The sequence below is a fragment of the Macaca thibetana genome, chromosome 12, assembly GCF_024542745.1.
Source record: "Macaca thibetana thibetana isolate TM-01 chromosome 12, ASM2454274v1, whole genome shotgun sequence".
Taxonomy (NCBI): domain Eukaryota; kingdom Metazoa; phylum Chordata; class Mammalia; order Primates; family Cercopithecidae; genus Macaca; species Macaca thibetana.
In genome coordinates, this window is record NC_065589.1 from 63876748 (window position 1) to 63894022 (window position 17275).

At 38.0% G+C, this 17275-nt stretch overlaps 1 protein-coding gene and 1 pseudogene across 8 annotated transcripts in view; one reads left to right on the forward strand and one right to left on the reverse strand.

Annotated features, from left to right (window-relative positions):
* The window catches only part of CCDC141 (coiled-coil domain containing 141), a 258308-nt gene that overhangs the window by 56560 nt on the left and 184473 nt on the right, over positions 1 to 17275 (forward strand). Inside the window, exon 2 of one of the 8 annotated variants that reach the window (XM_050750523.1) lies at positions 5475 to 5667. The exons of the other annotated variants lie outside the window; for them this stretch is intronic. The gene's annotated coding sequence lies outside the window, so the exon portion shown is untranslated. The remainder of the gene's footprint in view (positions 1 to 5474; positions 5668 to 17275) is intronic. 8 annotated transcript variants of the gene reach the window in all.
* Positions 475 to 5555, reverse strand: LOC126933116 (40S ribosomal protein S6-like; annotated as a pseudogene).

Consider the following 17275-nt stretch of genomic DNA (forward strand, 5'->3'; position numbering starts at 1 on the left):
ACTGGAGAAACAACTCAATGTGCATGATTTTTTTTCTGTTGGAAAACATGATCTTTATACATGAAAGATAATGTTATATCAACATTTTCTTCATTACCAAAATTGTCTCCTTTTCATGAGAAGAAAACTTTTCAATTTTATTTTGAGAAGTTAATATAAGTGAATATATAAGGTTAATTCCATCCAAAAACAATACTGGGCAAAACAGATCTTTGTCCCATTTTCCAGATTGACTCAACACATCCATCAAGTTATATGAGTAATTGCTCGACTGTTTACTTATGTTTCTGGCAGAATATCTTTTACAACTATTTTGAGTTCACAAAAAGAATATCAGTCCTACTCTATTTGTGAGAGGTATTATTTTGATGTATTTGTGATGTTTCCTGGGAACTTTACCCCATTCATTACAGTGTCCTTTCTGGTCCCAACCTTCTTTTTGGGGAGAGTAGTCTGATTTTATTTACTCATTACTCAAAAGATATTATTACAGACTGGACTCAGAAGTAGGCACAGGCTGCATTTCTTGGTTATCTGCTCCTGGCATATTTCTTTGGCCTCCTTCATTCTTTTGGCCAAAGGTTTAGCATGTTCTGTAGTATACTGTTTCTGCAGAGCAACATAGCAGCATTTGTGTTGTGAGACATTTGGAGTAACAAGATGCCGAATCTTGGGTGTTTTGGTCCTAGGCTTACCTTCTTTTTTAAAGGCCTTTCTTACCACATATTGTTGGACATCATCTTTTTTAGAGAGATTGAAAAGTTTGCAGATTCTGCTAGCTCTTTTGGGCCCCATGTGATGAGGCATCATAGTGACAGTCAGTCAAGGAATATCCTTCTCTCCCTTTTTTACAATAAGTTAGTCAAGAACATTTAGATTGGCATCCACAATGCAATCCTGAACAACTTTACACTTTCCTTCTCCAGTTCTTCTGGGTTTATAACAGGAATGCCCTGTACTCAGTAGCAGGTGGACATGGTCATGGGCCAAGACATCCTGCTTCACAGGAAAACTTTCTTATTCCTACCACTGATTTGGACCACATAGTCCTTCCATTCTTCACCCAGACCATCAGCAGCTACTTCTGTGGCCATGTGCTTCTCACAAAAAGTATGAACTTTGGCCAGGAGTAGTGGCTTATGCTTGTAATCCCAACACTTTGGGAAGCTGAGAGGGTGGATCAGTTGAGGTCAAGAGTTAGAGACCAGCCTGGCCAACATGCTGAAACCCCGTCTCTAATAAAAATACAAAAATTAGCCAGGTGTGGTGGTGCACACCTGTAATCCCAGCTACTCAAGAGGCTGAGGCAGGAGAATCACTTAAACCCGGGAGGCGGAGGTTGCAATGAGCCAAGATCACACTACTGCACTCCAGCCTGGTTGATGGAGTGAGACTCTGTCTCCAAAAAAAAAAAAAAAAAAAAAGAACTTTGCATTCATTAATGACTTCAGTGAATTTGTGACAGCCGGTGACTGAGAAGGAGATATTCAGCTGCTTCAAGAAGCAGCTGATTGCCTCCAAGGTGCCACAAAAAAAGAGCTGGTCTCCACTTTCTTACATCAAACTCTGTAATGTCCTGTGTCTTCCTGGCTCTGTTAATCCTGCCATTCTTGCCTATGCTCCCCAGGGTGCTCTGATTTCCAGATGCTCTACTATCTAGCACAGCCCTCCATCTCTTTTTAACTCCTCCTCCTCTGATCTTTTTGGTTCAACTTTATGATTTTTTAAGTTGCTATTCTCTTCATACCTTCCACAAATACTGCAATCATAAGTCTGGAAAGGCAGAAGTGGTTTCTGGCCAGTTGGAATATATCGACTCCACAGTTCGTTGGCATAGATGATCTCTGGTGTTGGTTGCTGACACTGCAGCTGCACATCAGCACATTTAGGTGTTACTCCCAAGGCTCCACTCCTTTCTTCATTTCCTCTGTTGAGCTGTTTCTCAAATTGTGCATCTCATGTCCCTAAGAGTTCACAAATATACTCTCAGAGATGCATAAGTACCTAAAATAATCTCAAATTTTGATTGTTTAAAAATATTTAATATAAGTTACCAAATTTCATTGCTTACACTTGTACTTGTATTTTCATTTCGTTGGTGCCAAAGGAATGGCAATGTTTGACTTTTTTCATTTTTTCTCAAACTGGGGATTCATAGCTTGTTCTCTGAGTTCCTGTGCTCTCAAGATTGAGAAAAACTGCTCTGCCGTGCTTGAAATGGACCTGGGCAAATGAGCATCACCCAGGCCTGGCTATTCACTCCTCATGCATCTGTTGTGTACTTTCTACATTACACACTGCGTTACACACAAGGAATGAAAAACAGTTTCTTTCAAGGGTTAGTGGGGAAGTCAGATAAGTAAACAATTTTAATCTATTATGATATTGCTAGTCAATTGGTACAAACTTTCTGGAGGACAATGAAGTAATTGCATCAAGCCTTGTGGATAATCCTTAACCCAGTCATTTCACTTTTAGAAATTTATTTTATGAACACAAGAGAGGTCTACAAAGATTTGTATGAAGGACCCAGAAGTCAAATTAAATGAGGATTATTGTAATTGACTCAGCTCAACGTTATTTATAATAGTTATAAATGGAAAGCAGATTTAAAATTTAACAATAGGGGAATAGTTACATAAATTATGGCATCCCATGTGATGGGAGTTTAGATAGCCATTAAAAATATTATTTTGGCTGGGCGCGGTGGCTCATGCCTGTAATCCCAGCACTTTGGGAGGCTGAGGAGGGCAGATCACAAGGTCAGGAGTTCGAGACCAGCCTGGCCAAGATGGTGAAACCCCATCTCTACTAAAAATAAAAAGCCTGATGTGGTGGCACACGCCTGTAGTCCCAGCTACTCAGGAGACTGAGGCAGGAGAATCCCTTGAACCTGGGAGGCAGAGGTTGCAGTGAGCCGAGATCACGCCACTGCACTCTAGCCTGGGCGACAGAGCAAGACTCCATCTCAAAAAAAAAAAAAAAATTATTTCTACAAAATATTGAAAACAAAGGACTCATAATACTATTTTAAGCTGAACAGCAACACACAGCTCTCTATACCAGAAGTCAACAAACTTTTTCTGTAAGAGGGTCAGATGGTGAATATTTTAGGATATTTTATCTACATTTTAAATTATTTTAGGTAAATATTTTAGAATCATATTACTTTGTGAGTTGCAACTATTTAGACTAGGCTGTTGCATTGTGATAGTAGCTGTGGACAGTATGTTAACCAGTAGACATAGTTGTGTTCCAAAAAAAAACTTTATTATGGACATTGAAATTTGAGTTTCATATAATTATTATGTGTCATGAAATACTCTTTTTTGAGTTTTGTTTTCAACCACTTAAAAATGCAAGAGCCATTCTTACCTTACAGGCCATACAAAAACAGATGGCAGGACAGATTTGGACCACAGGCTATAGTTTGTTGATCGGTGATCTATACCATGTGATTCTAATTGTGTGTGTGGTGGCGGGGAGGTGGTGAATCTCTGAGCAGTGGAATTATGGGCAATTTTTATTTTTTACGGTTTTCTTGTATTTCTCCATTTTAAAATATGAACTTACATTACTTTTATAATCAGAAAAGTGAAAAATGAATGCATTATAATAATGGCTATAATGGTGGAAAGTGCTTTAAAGGGTCTAATACCCTTGACCCAAGTAGGAAAGGAGGATGAGGGGCAGGGAAGGTTTGCTGAGACAACTTCTGAATAGTGTTGCAAAGGATGATGAAGAGTTGTTCAAGGATAGGTGAGTCACGGAGGAAAGAAGGGAGAGTGAGAGGCCAAAAGGAAGAGAATTCTAGGCTGAGAAATAGATCATAGACCATAGGAGTCAGGGAACCACAAGAATTTCAGAAGGCTGGAGAACAGTGTTAGGGATTGAGCCAAGAGGGATAGGACTAGAAAAAGAATCAAGCACTGAGAATCTTATTTGGTATGCTTGGACTTTAATTTTTTATCTTAAAATCAATTGGAAGCATGGAAAGATTCGTGAGTTGCTGAGTGACATGCTCATACTTCTGATTTAGAAAGTTCTATATGGCATATGGGTAGATAATGGATTGGGTGAGGGTGAGCCTAGAGGCAGGAGAGCAAGTTGAAAGGCTGTTGTAGGAATTCGGGTGAGAAGTGTTGAAAGATGAAACTGAGGTACGGGGATGGAAATAGAGAAAGGAAAGGGTTCAAATGATATGTAGGAGTTGACTCAGTGGGCCCTGGTGACTGATTAAATCTTGGAGTTGGAGGAGATGCACAGGAAAGAATGAAGGTACCCTTCTGTGTTTTTGCTCCTGGCAGCCAGGTGAGTTTCAGTGTAAATATAGAAGGTATGATCTGTTTGTAGATGGTTTGAGTTTGAGGTAGTTGTGGAAAATTTGAGTGGAGATTTTCAATACGGAAAATCAGGCGAAATAAGTTAGTAGACAGTGGTTGCAGATATAAGAGCTGATGTGTTCACTTGGAAAGAGGGTGTTGAATAATGACTGCTATACTTTCTCCGCCATCCCTATTGGACTGTATGGAGATGCAATCCAATCAATGTTCACGACTTGCTGTGATAGTCTATTCAAACTTTAGAATCACTTGTCCTCAGCTCTCAGAGTCATATTAGCATTTCTGGAGTAAGTTAACTATAGTTTGAAAAAGTCGTCCAAATGATTTTGATATATGCTCCTCAGACCCACCATTGATACTTGCTTGAGAAGAAAACATCAAAGACTATGATATCCTGAAACACCTAGATGTTTAAAAATAGGAAGAGAAAGTGAATCTGTAAAAGAGAACAGAAGCACAGAAGAAAAATCAGAGTGCACTGGTAGTCAGTGGAAGAAAAAAAAATTTTAATGGAGCATGCAGCAGTATTAATCATGAAGAGGTAATTAAATAAAGATTGCTGGTGTTGACCAAAATGAGGTCGTATAGACCTATACAAGAATATTTCACTAAGATGATGGGGACAGAAACTGTTCAGGAGTGAGTAGAGAAGTGGATGGGTATTAAGAAAAAAAAAAAAAAAACTGAAGCACGGAGGAAATGAAAACAATACAATAGCAGACTCCTCCTCAATCTTTTATATTTGTTACCACAATGTGTACTATTATACTTAAGAGGTCTTGAAAAATGCTTGCTGAATAACTGAGACAATGAATGCGTGAATACATTCATGAATAACTTCAGCTTCCATTTGGTATTATCTTCGCTGAACTGTAAGGGTCATTGAGAGTATTATTTTATTTGAACAAGGGCAGTTTGGTTTTAGCTTTAATAAAGGATAAAGAGCACCCTTTCCATTCTAGTGAAGTACTTTCTATGGCTCCCTGTTGGTTGAGAATGTTATAAGTGCTGTAGAATACTATATAAATTTTTAAACTAGAAATCAATATACAAATATTTTATTTATATTGCAATATTATTACTGAATTTATAAATAAGACATGCAAAAATGAGATTTCTCCTGCTTTTAAGTGTGTTTTCAGATATGAAGTTGTCTTTCCATACCTTACGGTTTTTGATGGTCATCCATGGGGAAGAGCTGCTTCTCTCCATTTAGACAAGAAATCCATCTACAGCCAACAGCAATGGAGAGAGGTCACTTGAGGGGATGGGTTAAAGGCAGGAGCACCAGGCTCATTTTCAGCATTCAAAATCGGATCCTCAGGTTTGCCTGGTTTAAATTCCATAGTACACAAATCTTAAGAAATTGCTAAAAGAATTCTATGGCTTTAAACAGGAAGTGAGAGAGAGAAGACTTCGAGGTTGTTATCAAGGGTTTTCCCACCATTGGAAAACTGGGAATCATGGCATTCTGGGGAATGAGGAGGAAAATTTTGATCTGGTCTAAAAAGACTTCTAATACCTATAGAAGACTCTGTTCTAAACTTAAGAGAGCCCCACCACTCTAGAATCAGTGCTGGGTGGCAGTTTTGTTACAACTTCCTAAAGTTGATGTCAGATTGGAACGTCTTCTCTAACAGCTTGTGAGACAAAATAAAATAATTTTCAAGAGAAAGCGAAAGAAACCTCTTAGACCTTTCCCACACTTCTACCACAAACATTTATTGAGCCTCCGCTGTGTGCAGGGCATTCTGTGTTTCTCAGGAGGGGGGCTATTTGGTGGGACAATCCTTCCTCAAGCCCCTCCAATCACTACCACACACACATAACAACTAAAAATGTCTCAGAACCAGTGCTGGAGCCGTAAATGTGAGTGAGACAACTTATGTCTCTGTTTCCCCTTCCCAGATCTGAAATCATTATCATCGGCATGCTGGGGTATCATGCCCTGTAGCTGTCTCCATTAGTACCTCACTTGTGTTTGTGTTTCAGGCTGACTGACTGATAGATACTGCTCTATAGGGGAAGAGAAAAGAAAGAAGTAGCTTCCATGGAGGCTCAGCAATGGACAAAAAAATAAAATAGTATTTCCTGAGTGCTGACAGCATATGAGCAATCCCCAGATTCAGAAGGGAAGGCCTGGCCCACAGGATGATGTGGCACATGGGCAAACAGAAATCTGGACCACTAAAAGAACCACAGGGTCTTCCTAACACCTTTACCAAGGCTGAAGAAGTATCACGGAGACCCAATTACTCCACGTCAAAAACCTGCCAGGGTGGATTCTGCCTTTGGGTTCAAGATCATGTTCTATTTCCAGAATCTCATAGGAGACACATTTTAACTGGTCACTCCTAAGATTTTGGATTTGCTAGAAATATCCCTGCTCTTTAAATCCTGTCTAGTTCACTCTGTTTGAGTCCCTATCTCCTCCAGTATTTCAGATGATGTTTGATAGGTCTTGGGAAGCATTGGGCCATACCTGGCCTCTGATCCTAGCAGCTTAAGAGCGATCTATAATTCCATGGAAACTTGAATCAGACAGTTTTCTACAGATTCCCAAAGCAGAATGTCTGCTGACTTTCTTGGAGAAAATCCCAAGTGTAATTTGTACCAAATTAAATCCAGAGGGTTCTGCAAGAATGTTCTGGCCTTAGATCTGCACTGAATAGAACATTTTGTGGTTCACAGCGGAGGTCATGGGAGAGTCCCAACGAAATATTGGGAGCCGTAATCATAGTTCTTTAAATCGCTCTCCCTAAAGCCTTTATATCACTGATTTATAAATTGTCATTTGAGTGGGAAAAGAAAAATATTAAGAGGAGCTTATTTTATGTGTTTAACAAGGCTAAGAGGTTCCAAAGGCAACCCTATTAGATATAGAAATAGCACATTTTTGAATTTATTTTAGCACCTTTGTGCCAAATCTGAGAAATATTACTGGAAAGTTACATGTTTACCTGGTTTTCCCTAGAATGAATTCGTAGTCTATTATTTCTTATTCTTCCCTGTATCACTGCCATAGAATTTTCCAATTTTGACTGGGTGCAGTGGCTCACTCTAATCCCAGCACTTTGGGAGGCCAAGGTGGATGGATCACCTGACGTCAGAAGTTTGAGACCAGCCTGGCCAACATGCTGAAACCCCATCTCTACTAAAAATACAAAAATTAGCCAGGCATGGTGGCACATGCTTGTAATCCCAGCTTCTCGGAAGGCTGAGGCAGAAGAATCTGGGAAGCAGAGGTTGCAGTGAGTGAAGATGGAGGCACTGCACTCCAGCCTGGGCGACAGAGTAAGATTCCATCTCCAAAAAAAAAAAAAAAAAGAGAGAATTTTAAAATTTCATGGCATTTATATTTCAGTTCTTACCACATTCTTTGTCATATGAAAAAAGTTAAAATTTAAAACTTTTGATATAATGTTTTCATCTTATATACTCTTGAACTAACACCATTATAAGTGGAGATTGAGGCCAGGTTAACCTATTTTAATGTTAAAGGGTATAAAATGAAAAATATGCACAAAACAAAATTAACCAGCCCTTACTATGGTCTCAAACTTGTCACACAAGAATGAAATGTCCAGTTATTATGCTCTCGAATAGCTAGGTAAGAAAATATACACTTTTGGTCAAACTCTCTTGTCAATGTAGACACTCAGTTGTCTGTTTATCCTAAATAGCAAAGAAAACAGAGCTGGCACATACTCATCTATCTCTTAGTGGATATTCATTGCCATTTCTACCCAATGCGCTTGAGACCTTTTTTGAGGCAACTGTGAAATTATCAGTCTATGATCTAGATTTTTTGTTTTGTTGCATTATAAATTTTATTTTTTTCTTTATTAAGTATAAGAGAACCTTGGTGACAAAATGTACCAATAAAGGATTTTTACATTAGTAAATGTATCTGTCAACTTGATATGGTTTGGTTTTGTCCTCACCCAAATCTCATCTTGAATTCCCATGTGTTGTGGGAGGGACCTGGTGGGAGGTAATTGAGTCATGCTAGCGGGTCTTTCCTGTGCTGTTCTCGTGATAGTGAATAAGTCTTATGAGATCTGATGGTTTTAAAAATTGGAGTTTCCCTACAACAAGCACTCTCTTTACCTGCTGCTATCCATGTAAGATGTCACTTGGTCCTCCTTGCCTTCTGCCTTGATTGGGAGGCTTCTCCAAACAGGTGGAACTGTGAGTTCTCCATTAAACCTCTTAAATTTCCCAGTCTCAGGTATGTCTTATTCAGCAGCATGAAAATGGACTAATACAGTAAATTGGTACCGGTAGAGTGGGACGCTGCTGAAAAGATACCTGAAATGTGGAAGTGACTTTGGAACTGGGTAATAGACAGGGGTTGGAACAGTTTGGAGGGCTCAGAAGACAGGAAAATGTGGGAAATTTTGGAACTTCCTAGAGACTAATTGAATGGCTTTGCCCAAAATGCTGATAGCAATATGGACAATAAAGTCCAGGCTGAAGTGGTCTCAGATGGAAATGAGGAACTTGTTGGGAGCTGGAGCAAAGGTGACCCTTGTTATGTTTGAGCACAGAACTGGTGACATTTTGCCCCTGCCCTAGATATCCATAGGGCTTTGAACTTGAGAGAGATGATTTAGGACATATGGCGGAATAAATTTTTAAGTAGCAAAGCATTCAAGAGGTGACTGGGTGTTGTTAAAGGCATTCAGTTTTATAAGGGAAGCAGAGCATAAAAGTTTGGAAAATTTGCAGCCTGACAATGCGACAGAAAAGAAAATCCCATTTTCTGAGAAGAAATTCAAGTTGGCTGCAGAAATTTGCCTAAGTAACAAGGAGCTAATCCCCAAGAAAATGGTGAAAATGTCTCCAGGGCATGTGAGAGGTCTTCACAGCAGCCCCTCCCATCACAGGCCAAGGCCTAGGAGGAAAAAGTGGTTTTGGGGCCAGGCCCAGGGTCCCTGTGCTGTGTGCAGCCTAAGGACTTGGTGCCCTGCCACCCAGCCACTCCAGCCATGGCTGAAAGGGGCCAACGCAGAGCTTGGACTGTAGCTTCAGAAGGTGCAAGCCTCAAGCCTTGGCAGCTTCCACACGGTGTCAAGCCTGTGAGTATGCAGAAGTCAAAAACTGGGCTTTGGGACCCTCTGCCTAGATTTCAGCAGATGTATGGAAATGCCTGGATGCCTATGCAGAAATTTGCTGCAGGGCCAGGGCCCTTATGGAGGTCACTACTAGGGCAGTGCAGAAGGGAAATGTGGGACTGGAACCCCCAAACAGAATACCTACTGGGACATTGCCTAGTGGAGCTGTGAGAAGAGGCCCACTGTCCTCCAGACCCCAGAATGAGAGATCCACTGACAGCTTGCAAATAGAAGCTGGAAAAGTCACAGACAACTCCAGGCAGTGAAAGCAGCCAGGAGGGAGGTTCTACTCTGTGAAGTCACAGGGGCAGATCTGCCCAAGTCCATGGGAACCCACCTCTTGCATCAGCATGACCCAGATGTGAGACATGGAGTTAAGAAAGATCATTTTGGAGCTTTAAGATTTGACCACTCTCCTAGATTTCGGACTTGAATGGGGCCTGTAGCCCCTTTGTTTTGGCCAGTTTCCCCTGTTTGGAATAGCTATATTTACCCAATGCCTGTACTCCCGTTGTGTCTAGGAAGTAACTAACTTGCTTTTGATTTTACAGGCTCATAGGCGTAAGGGATGAGACTTTGGACTGTGGACTTTTGAGTTAATGCTGAAATGAGTTAAGACTTTGGAGGACTGTTGGGAAGGCATGATTGGTTTTCAATATAAGGACATGCAATTTGTGAGGGGCCAGAAGTGGAATAATATGGTTTGGCTGTGTCCGCACCCAAATCTCATCTTGAATTCCCACATGCTGTGGGAGAGACCTGGTGTGAGGTAATAATTGAGTCATGGGGTTAGGTCTTCCCCATGCTGTTCTCATGATGGTGAATAAGTCTCATGAGATCTGATGGTTTTAAAAATGGGGGTTTCCCTACACAAGCCCTCTTTGCCTGGTGCCATCTACGTAAGATGTGATTTGCTCCTCCATGCCTTCTGCTATGATTCTGAGTCTTCCCAGCCACATGTAACTGTGAGTTCTCCATTAAACCTCTTTCCTTTGTAAATTCCACAGTCTCAGGTACGTCTTTATCAGCAATGTAAAAATGGACTAGTATATAGCTTTTATTAGGTAATGCTAGGGTAACAGATGACCCCAAAATAGCAGTGGCTTACAAATAACAGATTTTATCTTACCATGTTGGCTGCATGGTAAATGCAGTTCAGGTTTGTGTGTCTCCTTTATTTTAGAATCCTGGATGAAGGAGTGTATTAGTCTGTTCTCATGCTCCTAATAAACACATACCCGAAACTGGGTAATTTATAAAGGAAAGAGGTTTAATTGACTCACAGTTCACCATGGCTGGGGAGGCCTCAGGAAACTTACAATCAGAGTGGAACGGGATGCAAACACGTCCTTCCTCACATGGTAGCAGCAAAGAGAAGTGCTGAGAAAAAGGGGGAAAAGCCCCTTATAAAACCACCAGCTCTTGTGAGAACTCTGTCACTATCACAGGAATAGCAGCATGGGGTAACTGCCCCCATGATTCAATCATCTCCCACCAGGTCCCTCCCATGACACGTGGGAATTATGGGAACTACAATTCAAGATGAGATTTGGGTAGGGACACAGCCAAAACATATCAAGAAGCAACCACTATTTATGGAAAGAGCAATGATAGACTCACTTATTGGTTCTTAATACTTCTACTCAGAAATGGCACACAAAACTTCTGTTCACAGTTTGTTAGTCTAACTAAGTGCATACAAGTCTGGTTTTAGGAGGCATAGAAGTACAATCCTCTTACAGAGAGAAACAGCAAATAACTGGGAACAATAATATAATTAAAGTGTGTAATGTGTCTTAGAATATAATTTGGAAGGATAAGGAAGGAAAGGACTGTTCAAGAATAATAATTGGAGACAACTTAGGTCCATGATTCCAGTACAGCAATGGCATGTGTTGTTTTTCCTTTAAGAATAGGTCTATTTTACATAATTGCAAAAATAAAAATATTTCCTCCAGTAATAAAAATAACATACTTTTATTATAAAAAATTGAAAATATACAGAAAGATATAAATAAGAAGGTGAAAGTAACTGGAAAACCCTAGGTAAATACCTAGAGAAATCAAAATATATGTCTACCCAAAAACTTGTACATAAATATTTATAGCAGGTTTATATATAGTAGTCAAAAATTGGAAACATCCAAATTTCTACAGGTCACTAAATAAACAAATTGGCATATTCATCTATTCTTTTAGGGACATACTTGAGAAATTATTCAATATTTTCCATGATGGTGGCAGTCATAATAGTGATGATGAGGCAGATGATGATAAGATTTCCTTGGGGCAATTTTGGTAACCTTTTAAAGAAAACTTTCCATTTTATCCCCATTTTTGTTTTTATTTGCAGAAAATCCAAAACTTGCTATATGCATTTATAGCCCTCAATCTTAATATTATATAATTATGTTAAATAAAATATTTTAAATGATACATAATAATTGCACATATTTATGGGGTGCATGTGATATTTTGGTACATTTCTACACTGCATAATGATCAAGTCAGGGTAATTGGAATATCCATCACCTCAAACAGTTATGATTTCTTTGTGCTGATGACATTATAAATCTTCACTTTTAGTATTTTGAAATATATAACAATTAGCAATTTTATTTATGAAATAAATAACAAAAATAGTCACTCTACTATCAAACACTAAGGCTTATTCCTTCTATCTAACTGTATTTTTGTACCCATTAACCAACCTCTCTTTATCTTCTTCCTTCTTACACTCCTATCCTCTGGTAACCATCATTCTATTCTCTACCTCCATGAGATCTGCTTATGTTTTTTGTGTATCACTTTGTTCCTTTTGAAATGTCATAAGTTAAAAAAATTTTTGAAGAGACAAAATTCATATAACATAAAATTAACCATTTTAAAGTGTAAAATTCAGTGGCATTTAGTACATTCACAGTGCTGTGTGTGAAAAGTTCAATATAGAAATGAACTTCTGAAATTAAAATGTTTTATTTGGGAGAAAAGTACTGCAATTCAGGGCATAAATGCAGACTGGCTGGTCTTCAGTATGTCTGAAAAACAAAGAGAAAGTTAGAGGTTTTATAAAAAGGAGAATATGTATTGCTCTTAGAGAAATTTCATTGCCACTAGTAAGGTTTTGAGGAGCTGGAAAGCTCTGATTGGCAAGTGACAATAGTGGGCAAAACTAGTTTCAGAGTTGCAGCAGGTTGTTTTAGTAGCCAATAGCTAAAACTGGTTTCAGGTTATAGTAGGCAGTTTCAGCTTGCAGACTTGCATGGAATTACATTTTTGGGGCAATGTTTTGTGCCCTGAATGGTTTTCTCCATGACCTCTCAACTCCATTTTTGTTGAGTATGACCCAATTCACATGATCAACTTTCACATGTGAAACCATCACCTCTATCTAGATCCAAAACCTTTCCAGCAGCCCAAAAGAAAACCCTGTACCCATTATGTAGTGACTACTTATTCACTCTTCCCTCAGCCCCTGGCAAGCACCATTCTGCTCTTTATTACTAAGATTTTACCTATTCTAGATATTTACCCCTCCCCTCCCCTCCCGTCCCCTCCCCTTCCCTCCCTACCCTTTTCTCCTTCCTTCCTTCTTTCTTTTCTTTTCTTTTTTCTCTCTCTTCTCCTCTTCCCCTTTCTTTCTTTCTTTCTTTCTTTCTTTCTTTCTTTCTTTCTTTCTTTTTTTTCTTTCTTTCTCTTTCTTTTTCTTTCTTTCTTTCTTTCTTTTCTTTTTTCTTTCTTTCTTTCTTTCTTTCTTTTTCTTTCTTTCTTTCTTTCTTTCTTTTCTTTCTCTTTCTTTCTTTCTTCCTTCCTTCCTTCCTTCCTTCCTTCCTTCCTTCCTTCCTTCCTTCCTTCCTTCCTTCCTTCCTTCCTTTCTTTCATACTATGTATCAATACTCCCTCATATGGGTAAAGTACGTTTTGTTCATCCATTCACCAGTAAATGTATACTTGGGTTGTTTCTGTCTTTTGGCTATTGTGAATACTGCTGCTGTTAATATGCATGTCCATGCTTTTGTGTGGACATATGCTTTTACTTCCTGTGCATATATGCCTAGGAGCGTAATTGCTTGGTCATATGGTAATTCTATGTTTGACTTTTTGAGGAAATGCCAATATGTTTTTTTAAAGCAGCTGTACCATTTTATATTATCATCAACTATGTACATGGATTCCAATTTTCTCCATGTTCTTGCCAACACTTGTTATTTTCCTTCTTTTTTTTTTTTTTTTGAGATGAAGTTTCACTCTTGTTGCCCAGGCTGGAGTGCAATGGCGCAATCTCGGCTCACTGTAACCTGTGCCTCCCAGGTTCAAGTGATTCTCCTGCCTTAGACTCTTGAGTAGCTGGAATTACAGGCATGTGCTATCATGCCTGGCTAATTTTGTATTTTTAGTAGAGATGGGAATTCTCCATGTTGGTCAGGCTGGTCGTGAACTCTCGATCTCAGGTGATCTGCCTGCCTCAGCCTCCCAAAGTGCTGGGATTACAGGTGTGAGCCACTGTGCCCAGCTTCCTTTTTTTTTAAGGTTATAGCTATCCTAGTGGGTGTGAAGTGACATCTCGTTGTGCTTTTGATTTGCATTTTTCTAAGACTAATCATTTGAGCATCTTTGTGTGCACTTGTTTGCCACTTATATATCTTTGTTAGAGAAATGTCTTTTCAAGTCCTTTGCCCGTTTTATGACTGTATTGTTGTCCTTTCTATAGTTTATTTATTTATTTATTTATTTATTTATTTATTTATTTAATTTTTTGAGACAGAGTCTTGCTGTCTCACCCAGGCTGGAGTGCAGTGGTGTGATCTCGGCTCACTGCAACCTCCACTTCCTGGGCTCAAGCAATTCTCCTGCCTCAGCCTCCTGAGTAACTAGGATTACAGGTGCCCACCACCACACCTGGCTAATTTTTGTATTTTTAGTAGAGATGGAGTTTCATCATGTTGACCAGGCTGGTCTCGAACTCCTGACCTCAAGTGACCTGCCCACCTCGGCCTCCCAAAGAGCTGGGATTACAGGCCTGAGCCACTGTGCCCGCCCCTTTCTATTGTTAAGTTGAAAGAGCTCTTTATATATTCTGGATACTAGATGCTTATCAGATACATAATTTGCAAACATTTTCTCCCATTCTAAGGATTTTCTTTTTACTTATTTGATAATGTCCTTTGTACACAAAAGTCTTAATTTTGATGAAGTCCAATTTATCTGTTTGTTGTTGTTGTTGCTTATGCTACTGGTGTCATATCTAAAAAACTATTGCCAAATTCAAGGTGATGAAAATTTACTTATAAAATTCTTCTAAAAATTTCTTAGTTTTAGCTTTTACATTGAGATCACTGATACATTTTGAGTTAATTTTTATATGGCATGTGAGGTAAGAATTCAATTTTATTCTTTTACATGTGAATGTCTAGTTGTTCTAGCTCCACTAGCTTAAGAGACTATTCTTTCCTAATTGAATGGTCCTGGCATCATTGTTGAAAATCAATTGTCCATAGACATATAGGTATATTTCTGAACTCTCAATTCTAGGCCATTGCCCTATATGTCTATCCTTGTGTCAATACACTGTTTTTGATTACTGTTGCTTTGTAGTAAGTTTTGAAATTTAGAAGTGTGAGTCCTCCAAATTTGTTCTTTTTCAATATTGTTTTGATTATTATGATCCCCTTACAAGTCCATATAAATATGAAGATTATCTCTTCAATTTCTGTCAAAAAGCCTGTGAAATTTTTATATTGATTACATTGAATCTGTGGATTACTTTAGATAGTATTGCTTTTTAGCAACATTGTCTTCCAACTCATAAACATGGGTTCTCTTTTCATTTATTTAGGTCTTCTTCAATTTCTTTCAGTAATGATTTTTAGTTTTCAATGTACAAGTCTTTCACCTCCTTGGTTAAACGTATTCCTAGGTATTTGATTCTTTCTGATGCTCTTGTAAATGAAATTCTTGATTTCCTTTTTAGATTGTTCATTTCTTTATAAAGAAACACAACTGATTTTTGTGTGTGTTGATCTCATACTCTGTAACTTTGCTGAATTTATTAAGTAGCTTTAGCATCATTTCTTCTTTAAACATTTGGTAGAATTCACCAGTGTAGTCACCTGGGCCTAGTGCTTTCTTATTTGGAAGGTTGTTAATTATTGATTTAATTTTTTAATAGATATAGACTTGTTCAGATTACCTATTTTTTCTTGTGTGAGTTTTGGTAGATTGTGTCTTTCAAGGAATTTGTCCATTTCATCTCAGTTATCAAATTTATGGGCATAGAGCCACTTATAGTATTCCTTTTTATCTTTTTAATGTCCATGGGATCAGTAGTTGTGGCCCCTCTTTCATTTCCAATATTAGTAGTTTGTTTCTTTTCTCTTTCTTTCTTGATTAGCCTAAGTAGAGATTTATCAATTTTATTGATCTTTTTCTAGAACTCGTTTTTGCTTTCATTGATTTTCTCTGTTGTTTTCATTTCATTGATTCCTCCTCTAATTGTTATTATTTTCTTCTGTTTACTTAAGCTTTAATTTACTCTCTTTCTCTAGTTCCTATGGTGAAAACTCAGAATATTGATTTTAGGTCTTTTTTCATTTCATATATATGTATATATTCAATGCTATAAAATTTTCTTTAAGCACTACTATTGTGGCATCTTAAAAATTTTGATACATCATATTTTCATTTTCTCATTTAGTTCAAAATACTTATATTTCCCTGAGACTTCTTTGACCCATGTGTTATTTAAAAGTGTATTGTTTAATATTAAAATATTGTGGTATTTTTGGTTATATTTCTGTTATTGATATGTAGTTTAATTCTTTTGTGGTCTGAGAGTACATTTGTATGATTTCTGTTTTTAAAAATTTGTTAAGGTATGTTTTATGGCCCAGGATATGGCCTATCTTGATGAATGTTCCATGTAAGCTTGAGAGGAAGTATGTTATGCATTGTTGGAGGAATTATTGTATAAATGGCAATTAGATCAAGTTGACTGATGGTGCTGTTCAGTTCATCTATATACTTAATAATTTTCAGTCTGCTGGATATAATGATTACTGATAGAAGGATGTTGAAGTCTCTATTATAGTATATTTATCTATTTTTCCATGCAGTTCTATTAATTTTTGCCTCATATATTTTGACTCTCTGTTGTTAGGCTCATGCACATTTAGAATTGTCGTGCCTTCTTGTAGATTGACTCCTGTATTATTATGTGACACCCATCTTAATCTCAAATAATATTCCTTGCTCTAAAATATTATCTGTCTAGAATTAACATAGCTACTCCATCTTTCTTTAGATTAGTGTTAGCATGGTACATCTTTCTCCATCCATTTACTTTATTTTCCACCCAGCTTTATTGAGTTATAATTGACAACTAAAAATTGTATACACCTAAGTTATACAATATGATGTTTTGAGGTATGTATATGTTGCAAAATAATTAACACGTGTTAAATTAATTGAGTTAATTGACATATCACCTCACATTGTTACTCCACTTCATTTACTTTTAATGCACTTCTGCCTTTATATTTGGAGTAGGTTTCTTGTGGACAATATACAGTTGAGTCTTATTATTCTTATCCACTCTAATAGTCTCTGCTGAACCCAGGAGGGGTTGAGCAAGGGCATGTAAAAATATCTCAAAGCTTTTCTACCATTTTTAAGTCACCTTTTTCTTGCTTCAGCCTTTGTTTGGTGGCTGTAAATCTTTGACTACTTTCCAGAGTTCTAACAAAAATAAGACAGTTTTTGCTTGTGTTTTTGTTTGTTTGTTTGTTTGTTTCTGAGGCAGAGGCTCGCTCTGTCACC